Source organism: Pleurodeles waltl, chromosome 3_1 (assembly GCF_031143425.1).
Source record: "Pleurodeles waltl isolate 20211129_DDA chromosome 3_1, aPleWal1.hap1.20221129, whole genome shotgun sequence".
Taxonomy (NCBI): domain Eukaryota; kingdom Metazoa; phylum Chordata; class Amphibia; order Caudata; family Salamandridae; genus Pleurodeles; species Pleurodeles waltl.
The window spans coordinates 923343674-923359883 of NC_090440.1; the positions used below are offsets into that span (position 1 = coordinate 923343674).

At 42.7% G+C, this 16210-nt stretch overlaps 1 protein-coding gene across 4 annotated transcripts in view; it reads left to right on the top strand.

The window, feature by feature from the left end:
- The first annotated feature begins 8069 nt into the window (after positions 1 to 8069).
- Positions 8070 to 16210, top strand: part of HNRNPR (heterogeneous nuclear ribonucleoprotein R) — a 355793-nt gene continuing 347652 nt past the window's right edge. For 2 of the 4 annotated variants that reach the window (XM_069223911.1, XM_069223914.1), the window contains exon 1: positions 8196 to 8328. The gene's annotated coding sequence lies outside the window, so the exon portion shown is untranslated. Of the gene's footprint in view, positions 8329 to 16210 lie in introns of all 4 variants that reach the window. The other 2 variants (XM_069223913.1, XM_069223912.1) reach the window with 2 other exon arrangements.

Below are 16210 nucleotides of genomic sequence, written 5' to 3' on the forward strand. Positions count from 1 at the left end.
GTAGCTTGTTGATGTCGAACCTGAGCTAACAGTTCGGCTATCATGATGAAAAGAGGTAAGGCATAGTTGAGGGAGGTTGACCAATCTTGACAAAAAGCATCAAAGGCTAACGCTGAGGGATCCGGGCGCCAACTGAAAAACTGTGGAAGTTGCGAGTTGAGACGAGAAGCAAAGAGATCTATGCGAAAAGGCCCCCATTTGAGAAAAATCAAGTGGAAGACTTTCCAGTCGCTTGAGTCTCGAAAATGGTGAGATTGCCAATCCGCCACTGAATTGAGATTGCCTTGTAGGTACTCTGCTTAGACTGAAATTTTGTTTTGAAGACAAAAATCCCCAAACCCTTTCGCTAATGCTGCTAAAGGTTTGGATTTTGTGTCTCCTAAATGGTTTATGTAACGAACCGCTGAAATATTGTCCATCCTGAGAAGAACTGAACCACAAACCCTGTCTCTTGCAAGGCTTTTGGTCGCAAAGGAACCGGCAAGCATCTCTAAACAATTTATTGGCAACTTTGACTCCTCTAGAGACCATATGCCTCCAGTCCAGATTGGACCACACCGGGCTCCCCAACCCGGCAGACTGGCATCTTATTCTAATACAAGATCTGGGGCTGATGCGAAGATAGTCCTGCCATTCCAGGCGTCTAAATGGTCTATCCACCATTGCAGTTCTGTACGAGAGTCTTGATCTTGGGCGACAGAATCTGAATAAGCCAAGCCTTTTTGAAGATGACAAATTTTTTATCTTTCGAGAGCTCGATAATGTAACGGACCCGGAAAAAGGGCCTGGATTGAAGAGGATAGAAGGCCTACTATTCTTGCTAGGGATCTGATGGAAAGGCGAGAACTGCGCAAAGTCTGAAGTATTTCTGACTTGATAGACTTTATCTTTGCTGATGGCAGAAGAAGGGTGGCCGAAACGGAATCCACTAGGAAACCTAAAAACTAAATTCTTTAACTGGAATCAGGGAAGACTTCTCGTTGTTGATAATGAAGCCTAGATCTGTGAAAAGCAAGCAGGCTAGATGAGTGTGACCCAGAAGGGTCGAACAACTTTGGTTCAAAAGGAGAATGTCGTCTGAGTAGATAATCAGTCTGACTCCCCAAGGTCTGAGAAAGGCTAACGCCAGCTTCATACGTTTTGTGAAACACCAAGGGGTGGAAGACAGACTGAAAGGGAGAGAAGAAAAAGGATAAGTTTGACCGAGCCATTGGAATTGAAAAAAACTTTCTTGAAGTTGAGTGAATGGGAACTGTGAGATAGGCCTCCTGAAGGTCCAAATGATCCATCCAATCGCCTTGTAGAAGAGAATCTCTGAGGTGTAAGATGGTTTCCATCTTGAAGTGACGATAAATTACAATTTGGTTGAAAAGTTTGAGATTGATAACGGGACGCATCTTCTTGTTTTTCTTCTGAACTAGAAAGACTGAACTGACAAAGCCTGAAGGATCGAGGGGGCAAGGGACAATAGCTTGTTTTTGGAGAAGCAATTGAATTTCCGTAGAAATCAGTTGTTTAATTTCCAACGAGAATTGGGGAGGATGAGGGAAAGCGGACTGAAAAGGCTCTGAGTAGAGCTCTATAGTGTATCCCCGGACGGTGTTTAAAACCCAAGGATCTGCAGTGAGTGACCACCATTTTGGAAGGAACAATGCTAGATGACCTCCCACCGGAAGGAGAAGAGAATGACTTACCGGGCTGGGAAGAGAACCTGGAGCCTTTGCTGCCCTTGTGTCTGAAACCTTGATTCCTTTTGGGATAAAACTGGAGGTCTGTACTCTTGACAGGAGTTGGAGTAAGTGCCACAAGAACCTTGATTATTGTACGATTGGCCGGCAAAGCGGTTCCTGCCTCTACCTGCCCTGGCGAAAACCCGACTGGAGAACATCTTTTTCAAAGATTGTTGTGCCTTGTCTAAAGATGCGAACGTGGCAACATATTTGCTGAGTTCTTTGATAAATGAATCTCCAAAGAGGAAACCTTCCGCTTTGACCCCAGGATCCTGAGGTTGCCAAACTGACGAGCTTGGGATCCAGCTTAAGCAAGAGCCCTTTCCTACGTTCGTGGGTTATAGCACAATTAGCATTTCCCAATAAGCAAACGGCCCGTTGCACCCACAATGACAGTTCTGCATGGTCCAAAGTAACATTTTCCAAACGGGCTGCTTCTGCCATACCAAAGATGCGGGTCAAGGGGCCCACAACATCCAATAGTTTGTCCTGGCAGGTGGACTAGGCCTTATTGACTCCATTTCGTGGGTCTTTGCCGAATTTAGAGAAAAAAAGTAATGAGGGAAGTGTCAATGATTGGGGTCGCTAAGATCTTTGAAGGAAGGGAAGGGCGAGGACATTCTGATTTCAGCTTCGCTCTGACCTGTTTGTCTAGGGGGGTACGTAATCTGGAGGTCAAATATTCTGCTGTATGTTCTGTGGGTAACCACTCGGTAGAGTGTGGATGCTGAATATCATTGGGATCAAACATGGGCTCCCCATCTGTGTCTGTAACTTTGCATGACTTGGAACCCAAGAGGGTGTCAATTTTGGCCTTTTTAGGAGGAGGTGAAAAGACAGAGTCTCTACTATCCTTGTCGGGAACATCCGAATCCGGGTCATTGTCATGCAATTCGTCGACATCAGTGTCCCAAATTTTTGAAATTACTATGGGAGTAATATGCTTGACTTTGGATACACATTTTTTTTACGATTTAGAAGAAAGTAATCCCTCCCTTAAAGGAGGCCCTGGAGGAACTGCGTCCTCTGTCTTGTGTGAGGAACCCTCACCACTCAATAGCGTTGTTTTAGTATTCTTAGAAGTACAAGGACGCTTTCTGCTATCGCCACAGATTGAGCCAAAATCATCTTGGACACTAATTTTACTACAGAATTTTCCAGAGTTTTGGATAATTTGTCCAAAGAAGCAGAGACTGCTTGTTCAACCGAGGATTGTATGAAATTATTAAGATTTTCTTTAATAATCTCCTCCTCCTCAATGGCAGCAAAAAATAGGTGAGCTGTCCATTGTACTGCAAAAATACGAGCTAATGAATTAAAGGAGCAACAAAACGGTGAGGAAGGGGTTAATATTCCTTCAACTGAGCCAGAGAGGAACAAGGCTCCACCTAGGGGCCGGGAGAAAGCACAAGGAAACTAAGGCTGGGGAGTGGCACAATCCGCGGAGAACTGTTGGAAGGTCCAACACTAAACAAAGGAGCCGAAGGCAATAAAATTAGCCAGATACGCTTATCTGCATAAATAAAAGGTGAGCAGGCTGAGGGAATTGCTATATCTTCACCGCGACTGTCAAAGAAAATGGCGGTCCCGCTGAACACAAATGGTATTAACGAATGTTAGGGGCGCAAGCCTCGAGGAAGATGTGCGGCTACAAGCCAACTGGAAAACGAAGCGCGATACAGTTACGCGTGAGGCAACAACTTAAATATGCTTTAGAACAAACGAAATGCCGTAATATATGACGAATGAAAAAATACTTGTCTTGACTGCGAGCAGCAAGAAAAGAGGGCTGTTCTCAGTCAAGATAAGTATTATAGGGACAGCCTGTACTGATTGGTGTATTATTGTGACTGCTCGTCTCTTCCCATTGGCCACTTTTCTGTAGCCTTATGGGAATTGTAGTTCTTGACTGCAGCTGCTATTTAATTAAACAAGAAAAGAAAAGAAAAGCATAATAGGAGTCTCCGGTCTTGTCATAAAATTTAACATTTCATTTAAATCTAAACTATTAATCTTTAGTACATCATTAATACTCATCTTGTCAGTATATTTAAACATGATTAAAACAAAATATATTTTTATTAGTCATTATTTAATTTCATGTTGAACAATGTGACTGACACTAGAGTAAGCACATTTTAAAGTGCACAGTTTTCAGTTAGGCCTTTAACACCTATTATTTCATTATACGTTTTTGTGACACATTATTAATAATGTTTGCTCTCTAACATCACCACTACCCTTTTGTTTATAACATGTTTGTCTGTCAGATATGTCCTGCCCCTCACGTGAAACGTTTGTGTGACTGAGTATTCATGTGTCAAGAGCACAAATTCTAGTCCATTCGTTTACACGTTCTTTGTTTATATTAAAGAGGGAGTGTACAGTGGCAGGCCGTGAAGGGGTGTTTGATGTTCACACACCTGAAGTGAATAGTTAAGGTGCACCCACGGTTATGTCACCGCAGGCAAAAATAAACGGGCGGGGCTGCACAGAGGCAGTCTCCGCAGGAGATCCGGACTGTGTGCGCCTCCTTGTTATTGCGCGCCGCATGCGGCCTGCGCAGCCTGCCCCGGGCCTCAACTAGCAGCTGGGACCGAACACAACAGGCATTACCCTGTGTTCGATCCTGGATTATTTCTATGGGATTCATTGCTGTGAAACTTTGTGTCTACTATCAATTGTCCCTGCCACTAAACGTCTCAGTAGGTTACTGGGTTGAGTTCTATTAATATCCCCGCTCGCGGAGTGACGCTGTTCCGCCTATGCCTAACTTAAGTAATCAGCTATAAAAGAGATGTGTGCCTTCTCCCGTTAATTTCCAGTCAACGTAGCCCATGGTGCTGCACACTGAATTACTAAACCCTACTTGAACTTGCCACCTGATTGCATTAATATTTTGAAAGGCCAAGCCTGAAGAGCAACGCGCTATGCTTCTTTGCTTTCTTCACATAGAGAATGGTTCTTGTAGCATGGGCATCTCAAACATGAAGTGCTGGCAAAATGATATATTTAGGGTCCTATTCAGACCAGCTCTTGAAGATAGGCATCCCATAGGACGGGGGGTGGGTGGAGTGTGTAATTGGGCCAGAGATAACACACTGCGCTACATGCTGTTTCCCTTCTGCCTGCAGCCAGTCCCGTTTCCAGACTCCGCTTGCGAGCTGCTCGCTTTAAATCCACGTTAATCGTGTCTTATTAGGGCTTCTCCTATTATCTGTCTCCACTCACGCATCACTACCAGGTACTGAGCTCCTGGTCTAGAGATCCATTGCCCTGAGCTCCAGGCACGCCCACCTCGAGCTCCCTGTCACTTTCTTGTTGCTTTCCTTTGTCTGCGTCAAAAAAAAAAGACTACAGCGAAAGCCACCTTAGGTTAGCTCTGTTATATCTGTGAGTGGAAGGCGGCCATCTTGAAACGGACTATTCACTTATGTCCAAATACAGCGACACCGACATTTGAGAGATTGGGACGAAAACATCAAGTGAAAATATGTATGTGCGTAAGGAATAGACAGACATTAAAGCTGACTATGAGAGAATCTCTCTTCATGAGTGATACTTGCAGTGCTGAGAGTCAATTTTTATGGACAAGAGGGTGAGACTATTTTCACCTTGATTGACACATTCAAGGCTGTGAATGTCACTCAGAAGCTGATACTTTCTCCCTCAGGACTGAGCTATGAATAAACGACAACGCTTTCCAGAATGAGACTATTTCACAGCCTGAAACACATGTCCTAACATTGACACTTGTAACGAGGACACCCCCCCCCACACACATATACATACACACAAGAGAGTCATGGTGAGAGATTCTGCTTCAGATCACAAGACTCTCGAGTGGGATAAATAGTAGTGACACTGGTTTCTAGTTCTCACTAGCTCAATAAACTATAACTGGTCAATTTCAGTGTTTTATGGTTAAAAGGTTACAGTCTAACTGACATTTCTCCCAACCACAAAATCACTTTAACATTTGTGTTTTTTTTCAGTCGCAAGAGTACTATAAAGCATTTATGGGTTGCAAACAACTCATGAGTGAAATGCAAGGGTGAGACTGATCTACAACATTAAACTGACTCCCCATTAGTTAGACAAGCAGGGTTCTAGTTTTTTTTTTTTAGAATGTGAGTTCTACTCCTCAAAATCAAGACATCAGCCTTCAATAGACTGAAAACTCACTTCTCAAGTGTAATATGCAGAGAATGCTCCAGGAAAGCCTGAGGCTAGTATGATGTCTTCATGGGTGAGATGACTGATTCCTTTAATGTGTTTTTAAGCTGCTACTACTCAACATGCTGCACGCATCACATACAAGGTCCTTCACCCATTTACCCTACAATGCAGATGGCCAAGCTGAAGCTTTTTAGTGAGTCTAGACCAGTGGTTCCCAACCTGTGGTTTGCCAACCCCCAAGGGCCTGTGACACATTCCCAGGGGATCCGCAGGCCTGGGTCAGTAGAAAGGCACTTCTGTAGCTGGGGCCTCTTGCTGTGTCGTTTTATAGTTATTACTTCATTTGTGCAGCAGTTTTAAAAGCACTGCAAAGTTCCTTGGACATCCAGCACCTTTCGGGCAAAAATAAAGCCATCAAGGTAACTGGGGATTAATGTAGTTGCTGGAGATGGGAGTTTTGTCTAGTGGCAGTTTTGACTCTTCTAAGGATAGCCCAGATGGTTAAAATGCCTGCTGTGAAGAACGTGTATCAAGCATAGAACATTATTTTATGTGCATAGCACAGTGGGTTACTGCTTTTATCACAGAGATTTTTTTGTAACTGAGCAGTTCATAAGTTACAATCTAGCACAGTGAGCTATGAACTGCCATCAAAGAGCTGTATGCAAACTGCATGGCACAAGCTAGAAAATTATGTTTTTCCTGCTCTTTCATTATTCTTATGCTGCTAAAGATGTTTGCTTGCGTAGAAATACATTCTTATTATTAAAGTCAATGCTAACCAATGTGTTATGTTCTGAATCCTGAGTTTGTGCTTCTCCAGACCAAGCACTCTTAGAAAATGCTTACCAGTATGGATGACATGTGAATCCTACGCCTTGTAGTCCCCTGTAAAGTGCTCCGACACCCCACACTAGTATGAGAGGTGCTATAAAGCAAATGAATTACACATGACAGAGGAGCTATGGAGAGATGAGAGGCCCTTATGATTGTACTTCCTTTCCCCACCATATATTTATGTGAAAAAGTTTTTCAGGTCTTACGTACCTAAGAAATAAAAACAGAAATCACTTGGGAAATGTAAAATCTGACCTGAGGAGTCAGCTTTCCTAAATAAAACCAAACATTGAAAAGACAGTCACCCAGATGCAGCGCCAACCTTCCCATTAAAAGTTTTTGACTTCTGCATATTTTTTCAATATAAAATAATATCTTTAGTAAATAGAGTAGTTGTTTGGGTATTTTGGGGGAATTGCTGTTGTAATGTTTGAAATTTAAATCGTACAAATTGCTTAGGGTCCAGCAGTGATTCAATGGTGGTCCTCAGGAGTCAAAATGTAGGTAACCACTGTTCTAGACCATCAGAGAATGCTGAAACCCTCCTTCTAGAAATCTCAACCTTTTAAAAGGAACTGTCTCAATACTTTGCAGGGAATGCAGCCAGTCTGGAATGGTCTATCTCCAACTGTACGCATAATCACCTCGTTGGCAATTTTTAAATCCGAACTAAAATCAATGTACATAATGTAACATAAAGCACACCCGGACCCTGGGAATGCCCACACTAATATTCTGTGACCTGGGACCTTCCGTTATGCTATAATATTTTATTCCTTCTTAGCCTTACACCTGTGTCCTTTTATTCTTTATGTATGACTATTAAGGGGCTTTATGTAACGCGACAGTGCTATTGTGAAGCACTCTCACACTTTTGGGTAATTTCCGCGCTATATCAAACTGCGTTAATAAATATTTGCAATACCGTAGACATCTTTAGAAAAAAGGCCTCCGAACTAAGCTCCAAGAGCGAGACGCTGGATTTAACCCTGCCGAGCGCCTCTCAGATACTCACTTAAATCACCGGGGGGGGGGGGCTACAAAGCGTGAGACGCACACATCCTTCGACGTGCAACGGCCTAACATACAATAAACTATACTGAGCAAGCCAACAGAGGTTGACAGACTACACCAACGCGGGGAGTTAGTTGCCATACATTAAGCATTAAAAAGCATGAGACTATCTCCCGGACATGCAAAGGGAAACAGTATAAACTGTTTTAACAGCCCGGGGACCACGGGCTAGACAAACAGCGAGCGGGAAACTGCTTACCGAGAGACAAGTGTCTGCTCAAACCCCGGAGTGGTACCTTTTGTCTATGTCGGCAGCGGAGAAACTCTGTCTCCCTCTCAGTCCTCTGTCGACGTCGCCGCCCCTGTGAAGGATTCCGGGAAACCCCGCTCGGAGGCCCGTCCATGAGGAGGAGGAGGTGGGTGAGCTGCGCGCGCCATTTCATTCTCTGTTCAAAGCGGAGGCGAGGGATTGGCAGCGGAGGCCGCGCGCGGCGGACAGAGCGGAGGCCGGAGCGCGCAGAGCCCCGCACACAGAGCACGGCCCCGTTCTGCCCTGCTCAGGAGGCTGGTGAGTATCGGAGCACTCCCCGGGGGGCGGCAGGCATCAGTGGAGGGGTCTCGGCCTTCGCACCCATCACCAATGCAGGGCAGTGCCGCTTGCCTTCGGCTGACTCTGCCCTCTGCGAGGGCGTCCTTTCTTAGCCCTTGTCTGCTCCGTGATTCACATCTTTTGAGGGAACCGCATCTCGACACTGGGCTGGAGCTGGCGCTGTCCCCGCCTACAATTTGAGTTTACCTTAAGAGAGATCACGCAGCAAAACCCACTCCTGGGGTGTTTACTACCGTTGATACGTTGCATGTTGATTGCAGTGCAGCCGAAATGTTATCATTATATGAGGTTTGTTTGATAGGGTAGAATGGACAGATCACCGATTTCTGCACCAAGATATAGGTTGCTAATGAACGACGCGGCATCTTATTGTAATCTGTTTTCACTGGCAAGTTTATTGTATTAATTGATAGGATTTCCTCTGTTTCTTAAATAGCACCTCGCTATAGCATATCATCTGTTTATTGTCCATCTTCTCCTTCGCTCTGATCCAGCATCCTACCTCCATTCATCTTTGTTCGACCCACCGTATACCGGCCCCCTCTTTAAACGTCATTTCTGTCTGTCCAACCAGCACCTTCTCTCTGCTGTACTGAAAAACCAAAACCCACCAATAAGGCCACTTCCAACTTGTAAATCAGCACATCTACCCTCTCGAGTACAGTTTTCGTTTCATTTCAGGGGGTCTATTTAGCTTCTGAGTTAAGGACGGCATATCTGTAAAGTACGAATAATTTGTTGCGTCTTATTATTCCGTAAACGTGTACTCCATTGAAAAGGCTGCACATCTCTATTGAAACATATTTACTACCTTCAGGACATTTCTTTAAAATACTGACGTGGTCTAAAATCGTTTTTGTGTATTGAAGGTTATTGCAGTCATTTTGCTTTCTTTTTGGTGTCGTTTAACGGACTGGAAACTGATTAGTATTTAACTATTTAAACTTGTTTCAAGTAAAGGGTAAACCCCATGCTGTGTGAAAGACTAGTAGCATCCTGAGGAAAAAATTATAAATGTTCAAACGTATTTATGTGTTGACTGTTCTTTTTGGTATTTTACCTGTCGCATGCAAACAGGGCTTGGATACCCTTTATCTATGTGCACTGAACAAGAAGGCATTACTAGACCTGCAATTTGTGTTTGGTATCATACATACCATACCGAATGCTGAAGTCTAGGTAGATCTGTTAATTGTCCCTTCAGAAATGTATTGGTTGTCACTATAATTGGAGCAGAACACCTTTTTACTCATTAAATGACCCAGATATTACAATGGCATCGCTGGACAATGCACTAGGGCACTTCTTGTATTGTTTGTGAGTGGAGTGATTGTTTTGTGGTCTCTGGCAGAGCCTTAGGTTCGTAGCCGGTAATTTCAGGATCACAGTAATGGTTTATACCTGCACCCTAAAGCACAGTTCAAAAGTGTTTCTAACGGCATGATACCGCCCCCTCCTACTCCCATTTTGCGAATGGAGCAGTGCAGCCACTGGATCCAAGGGGAAATCTCAAGTCTAATTCCAGCTGTTTCTCTGCAAGAAGAAAGTCGAAACATTTGAATACTATGTACCCTTGAATCGTAGACTCGTGAATCCTGTGTAGGAGTGATAATTGATACTGGCCACCTTACTAGTGCCACCTTCTACATTGTGTCCTCATGTTTATCAAAACCTAAATTCTAACCCCTCTGTAATTTCCCGGAATCTCGAATTTTCAGAAAGTTATGGCACTTTGCTCCTTCCCCCCCTCCCCCACGGTCTCTGTGGCAAAATTAGGATATGTTGCAGTATGTGTCCCGCCAGAAGTCCAGTATGACTTCTCTGAGTAGTTTATGTGCGTGGACAAACTGGCCAGTGATCTGCCGTTCCTCAGAGTTTCTTTTTTATCCTTGTTTTATTGGCATACATTTTTGTTTGCAGAGTACATACGAGATATTAAGCAGTTAATTATTGGCTTTGTATGATTGACCTATTTATTTAAATTATACTTAGCATATATGCATTTGTCACAATTGGTGCTTATGGCACCTGCATGTGGGATGTTAGATTTAAGACAATTGTGAGACTTCGTTGTTACTAATAAAAATACATATTGGAAAAAAAGACAAATGTGAGACTTTAGGGCAGGCCTCAATTCATAAAAATATTACCAGACCCCCAGGTCTACTGATGATTCACCGGACCTAAGTCTAGTGTACTTGACCCATAAACTCATCATTGTGTGGTCCAAGGCAAATATTTAATTTCACAGTCAACTTTTTAAGGTTGAGCGCTCAAAGCGCTTTGAGCCTGGTGTAATCTCTCTATGGGCTTTTAACCACACCCATGTCATGCTGGTTCGTGGGCTTGCCTTTTAAAATTCGCTTGATTTCATTAGTGAAAGGCATGCCTACGTCGTGCCTTTTCCGGTGTTTAGCCCTCCTCGAGTGCACCAGCCAACTACTGAAAACGTACAAAGCTCTATGTTTTCAATATGGCTTCTGGACTACTTTTTCTTTTTTTGTAGGCAACTATCTCGCTGGGCAGTAATCGAGCGCTTTGCTTGCCATTGACCCTGTTACATAGATAATTGCACTTTTGCTTGTTACATGGATAATTGCACCTTTTCCGGTTATGTGAATAATTGCATTTTTGCCGATTACGTGGATAGCTGCACTTTTGCCGATACGTATCGCTGTGAGCAAACTTCTGTTTCCTTTTGTGTCTGCTTCACGCTCATGTCGGCCATTGGCTTGCTTATGTGAAACTGTTTTACTTTTCACTTTGTGGCAAGAAAAGTCCGGTTAGGAGTTTAAAACGCCAATAGCTCTAACTCGAGCAAACGGGAGACGCATTACATTGCAAATGCTTGTTCTTCATAGCCACACATGAGAGCTCCTTCAAATGTGAGTTTAGCATTCTTTGTGTACAAAAAACATTTTTTTTTTCAACAGACTAAAATGTTGCTCCGTGTATAAGAAACTAGGCCACATATAGGGTGCAAATGGCCCCTTACTTGTTTTCTAGTTCACTAAGAACATTGTCATCATGGCAGGGGCAAGAATGTTGCTCAGTTCCTGTGTACAAATTCTAATTTTTAATGAATACATTACTATAGCATGATGCTGTTGCACTGTCATTTACAGGCAGCACAGTTTCCATTGAAATTTCCATAAACCTACCTACTAGCATGCATTTTTATTGTTAAAACTATAGTGCAAACGATGATATATGGAAATAGGGTTTCAGAAAATATTAATCACCAAGTTGTTCTGATTTTGTTTTGTTCCTATTAACGGGTTTTCATCACACCTTAGAATTATTAACAACGTGCTTTCTTTACTATTTTCTGTAATAGTTGTACAGTTAATTTACACGTTGTTTGAATGCTGTTAGAAAAAAAAACGTATTTGCTGTGGGCAGTGTATTTCAGTTACTAACAGTATGCCAGTGGATGTATGCATTTGGTCACATTTTTGATGCTTTTGTAGTAGTTTGAATAAATAGCCCTTATTTGGCTGCTATGTGGATATTTCAGGTTGGCCTTTTTTGAACTGTGAGATTGCAAGGTCTTCGGGAAAGCAGAGCGTCTGATAAGAACAATTGCAAATATGTAATTTGTAGAATTTGAGCAAAAAAAGTATGTGTGGAACAATTGGCATGGCTATACTTTCTGATCTCGAGAGTGATCGGAATTGACAAACGTGGGGTAGAATGCCATTCACTGTTGGCTGCGGGGTTTTCTATTTCAGGTGTTAAAGTGAGCAACGTTTATAACTGCAGGGCTCAGTCGTTTCCTTTAGTTTTCTTAATCCCCACTACACCTGATGGGTGCATTTCTTCCATCACTAGGCCAAGCACAATCCTCTCTTGTTCAGGCTTGAAAAGGAGGTAATTACTTAAAAGCCATATGTCTCTCAACCAGGACTGTCTAATGACTTAAACTTAAATTGCCGCCTTGTATAAAGGAACATAAGCAAATCGCCCAACTGTCTGACTGCCCTATAGAATCAGATAACACATTTCTAATCGGTTTATTTTGTAACAAATGTATTGTTTTTTTTTTGTCCTTATTCGAAGAATATTAAGACTGAGTAACTGCTGTTATCTAATTGTGGTTTTCCAGAATTAGAACTCATTTTACATAGGATAATACTGAGAGAAAATCAATGCTAACCCATCGGGTATGTTTTGTGTCCATAGCAAACAGGAAATAATATTTTCAATAATTATTCGCAAGTGCCATGTAGACGGAAGTGCATTACATCCTATCTGTCGTGCATACATGTTGTATTTAATTGAGCCCATGACACTCCCTCCTTGTTTCCCCACTCTGCTGTTATCCACCAATGCATACCCTGATAGTTATTCAAGGTTGTCAGAAAGGGAGTTACCCCATAATTGGCCTATGTTTCATGTAGCCACGGTGATATAGCAAAAAACTGAACATATCAAACAACCCATTCTGCACTCCAGACACACAGGAGCGCCAGTTTTTGGTTACATTTTGATAAAGGCATACGAACGAGGACACACAATTTTAGAAGTATCTCCCAGCGGAGACTAGGTCTTTGGGTGTTCCCATATTGTTTGAAATATTGCTCTGTTTGATCCACACCCTCTTAGGCATAACCCACTGGCAGGCTTCCCTATTTTAAGCAGTTGCTGCCTCATGAATGTAGAAGTTTGAATTGAATCTTTGTAAATTTAGACCTGTATCGCAGTCTGTTGTCAAGCAGCCAATTAATTTTCCCATCTGGTTCTTAAAGTGCCCAGTGTACCAGCAAAAACATTTGTCGGAGGTCCTGTTTGTCAATAACCTTTCAACCACTGTTCTGACAGGAACCTGTATTCTTACTGTGATTCATCCTGTTAGTACTTCAATAGGGCATGTTTAACCTGTAAGTATTTAAAGACCTGAATCAGCTACTGATGATTGATTCCTTAGGGTGTTTTGCATTCTAGTTATTGGTATCCGAGTTGTGTCCCATTTGCAGAATTCAATCAAGGCCTGCAAATCATGGGGCAGGGGAATGTTTGACAGTGGAATCTCAAAAGTTCAAGCCCCTTTCTAACCTATTTAGGTGGCTATTTTCTATGCCAGTATAAGCCCACTATATGCCCAGTAATGCAGTAGGAATTCTTCTCCCACACATGGTGCTTGGGCAGAGCTTAACTATTAGGTTCTGCAACAGAGGTAGCTTTGGAGGTACTGGTAGCTCACCAGTACCCTAGATGTAGCTCGCTGAAGTGGAGACCAGCACAGTACGTGAATATGAAGGGTCTAGCCATTTTGAAGATGGCAGTGCAATACATTATCAAACTAATGACTGGACCTCATACTTGCAACCAAACACATCCTATGATAGCCTACCCAACCTGGAACGTGACCACCTGTCTCCACTGCTGAGGCTTGATACCTGTAATCAAGATCTGGGTTGTCTGCTGTCCAGAGGTAAATGTGACTGTTTTTGGAAGCCACAATGTCAACCCACTGAAATATGTGGGAGGCAAGTGCCCCCAATCAACACATTCTCAGGAGGAAAATGCCAAAAGTGTTTAAAAAAAAAAAAAAAAAAAAAAAAAATCCTCTCTGCTGATGAAGTTCTCAAAGGGTTGGAGAAAAGTAGGTGTAAAGAATCGAGACGGGAGGTCCCAAGAGTGAAGTCAGAATCAGCAAGTAGGAGCGAGGGGGGGGAGGGGGAAGCAAAGGAACACAACTTTGTCATGGCACACCCTCCTACTAAACTGAGGCCTTCAAACAGTAAAAGAATAGGAAAAAACAGCATGCCAGAAAACATAACCGATTGTGAAGGTTGGTAAGAATCCAAGGGAGAAACAGCTTTAACGGAAACAGAAAAGAGAACATCAATCAAATCTCAAATACTTCACTTCTGTTCTCTCGAATACACACTTCTCCACCTTATCGGGTAGATAGTTTTCCCTGAGATGAACGAGGACTGAATGACCATGGACTCGGTTCTCTGTAAGGGAAGCGGAGAAGATCAGAATGTCACCCAGGTATACTGCAATAAACTGGTTTCATGTTGAGGGGCTGATTGGGGGGAAGGGGGCAGTTTGCAATTCCTTGAGTAGATAGCTTAACGAAGTGCAGCCTTTTTGGTCCTCCGTCCATTTTCAGGGTTTGTTGCAGGAAGACAGTAGCCCGTTCTACACCAGCATCCATGACTGAAACATTTGGGAGTTTTTGGTATTGCAGCTGTTTGGCAGCTTGACGCTTACCCATTATCCAGATGTATGCAGTAAAGGCAACAGTTTCCAGGAGTCACAATGTCAACACACATGGAAATCTGTAGTTGGTGCCACCTTCTTGGGAGGAAAAAGCACTGGGCGTAATAAACGTCCTTGATGATAATGTCTTCACAGGGTATCAGAACACCAGGAGCGTGGAATCCAGGTGAGGAAATCCCAAGCGTCAAGATCTGAAGGTGGAGATAGCAAGGAAACAAGCAAAGGAATACAGCTTTGCTATAGTGTGTCCTCCAACCCGACTGAGGCCTTTAAATAGTAAAGACTGGAAAAGGAAATGAGATCAAACACCACACGTTCTACAAAAAAGATGTGCCGTTAAGAAAATTAGTTCAATCCTACTCTGGTGTTGTCAGATTACATGTAATTCTACAGGCTAAAGCATCCCTTTTCTGACGCACTGGTTCTCACCCACAAGGTGGCATGCTTCCTCATTTCCTATCTGGAGGCGGGATGGTAGAGTGGGAGGGGGGGGGGGTAAATTGGCTATAATTCAGCAAATGTGAGCTTTTATTGTTTGTACTGATGACTCGTGAAGAGTTCTCAGGATTCATAATATCCTTTCAAGTTTGTCTTAATATGAAGAATAGCATCAGTCCAGAAGTTGGGACCACAGTATAGGGCAAAAATTGAAGTAGGCAACTTGTGTGTGTGTATATGTATACTTTCAAAAGTGATTTTTCTTCATTTTGAACCACTTTACAAATCTGTACCCAATTTGGAGTGGATAACAGAAATTAGTAGACCTAGGGCTCTGCAGAATTTGCTGCAACCAGTCAGTTTCTAACTGGTACAAAATGCTTTTAATCGGGATAAAAAAACTCCACATGCATTATTACATTTTCTCTTGTGTAGCTATGTCTCTCTCTCTCTTATTACATTTGTTTTTATGGTTAGTTAAAATCTGCCCCAAATTTCACAGGCTTTTAAATATTTACATATCTGATTATTTGTCCCAAATGTTGTATTTATTATGGCTGTTTAGGTCGAGTGTAAGTGTTTGACCTTGTGTATACTTTTGGTATACTTCTTACGGCTTCAAGCAATTTCATTTGTTGGTTCCAGTGTCCTTTAAATTATTCTTGCTCTCTAGTGGTCAGTTCTGCCATTTTCTCCCTCCTTTTTCAGTTTCAGAGCAGTGACCAACTACTGTATTATTCCACTTTTTGTTTCTTTATCTGTTGCTGTGACGGACTACCTTTGTCATTTCTTGGTTGCTCACTTTTCACTGTGGGTGTTTTAGGCTGGTAACTGCCTGCATTTTATTGCAGCATTCCGCTCCGCCCATGTTGCTGACTTCTGTTTTGGCTTTATTCCAGTGCTGTCCTCCTTTACCCCTGTCTCCTAAAATAAGCTTATTTTACAAAAGAAACATCCAGTGCCTAAACAGTTAGCTCACTACTCGCAAATGCCCTTTCTGGTAAAATGTAGCTAAACCTAGAAGTAATGATGTGAAACTTGCAGCACCTCACCTGGAGTCTCTAGGCCCCCTCCCTGCCAGGCCTCAAAAACATCTACACACAGGGCATTTCTTATCTCCTTTTATTGGGGCCATAAATCTTCTCCGGCTGCTCTGCTATTGTTAATTTCA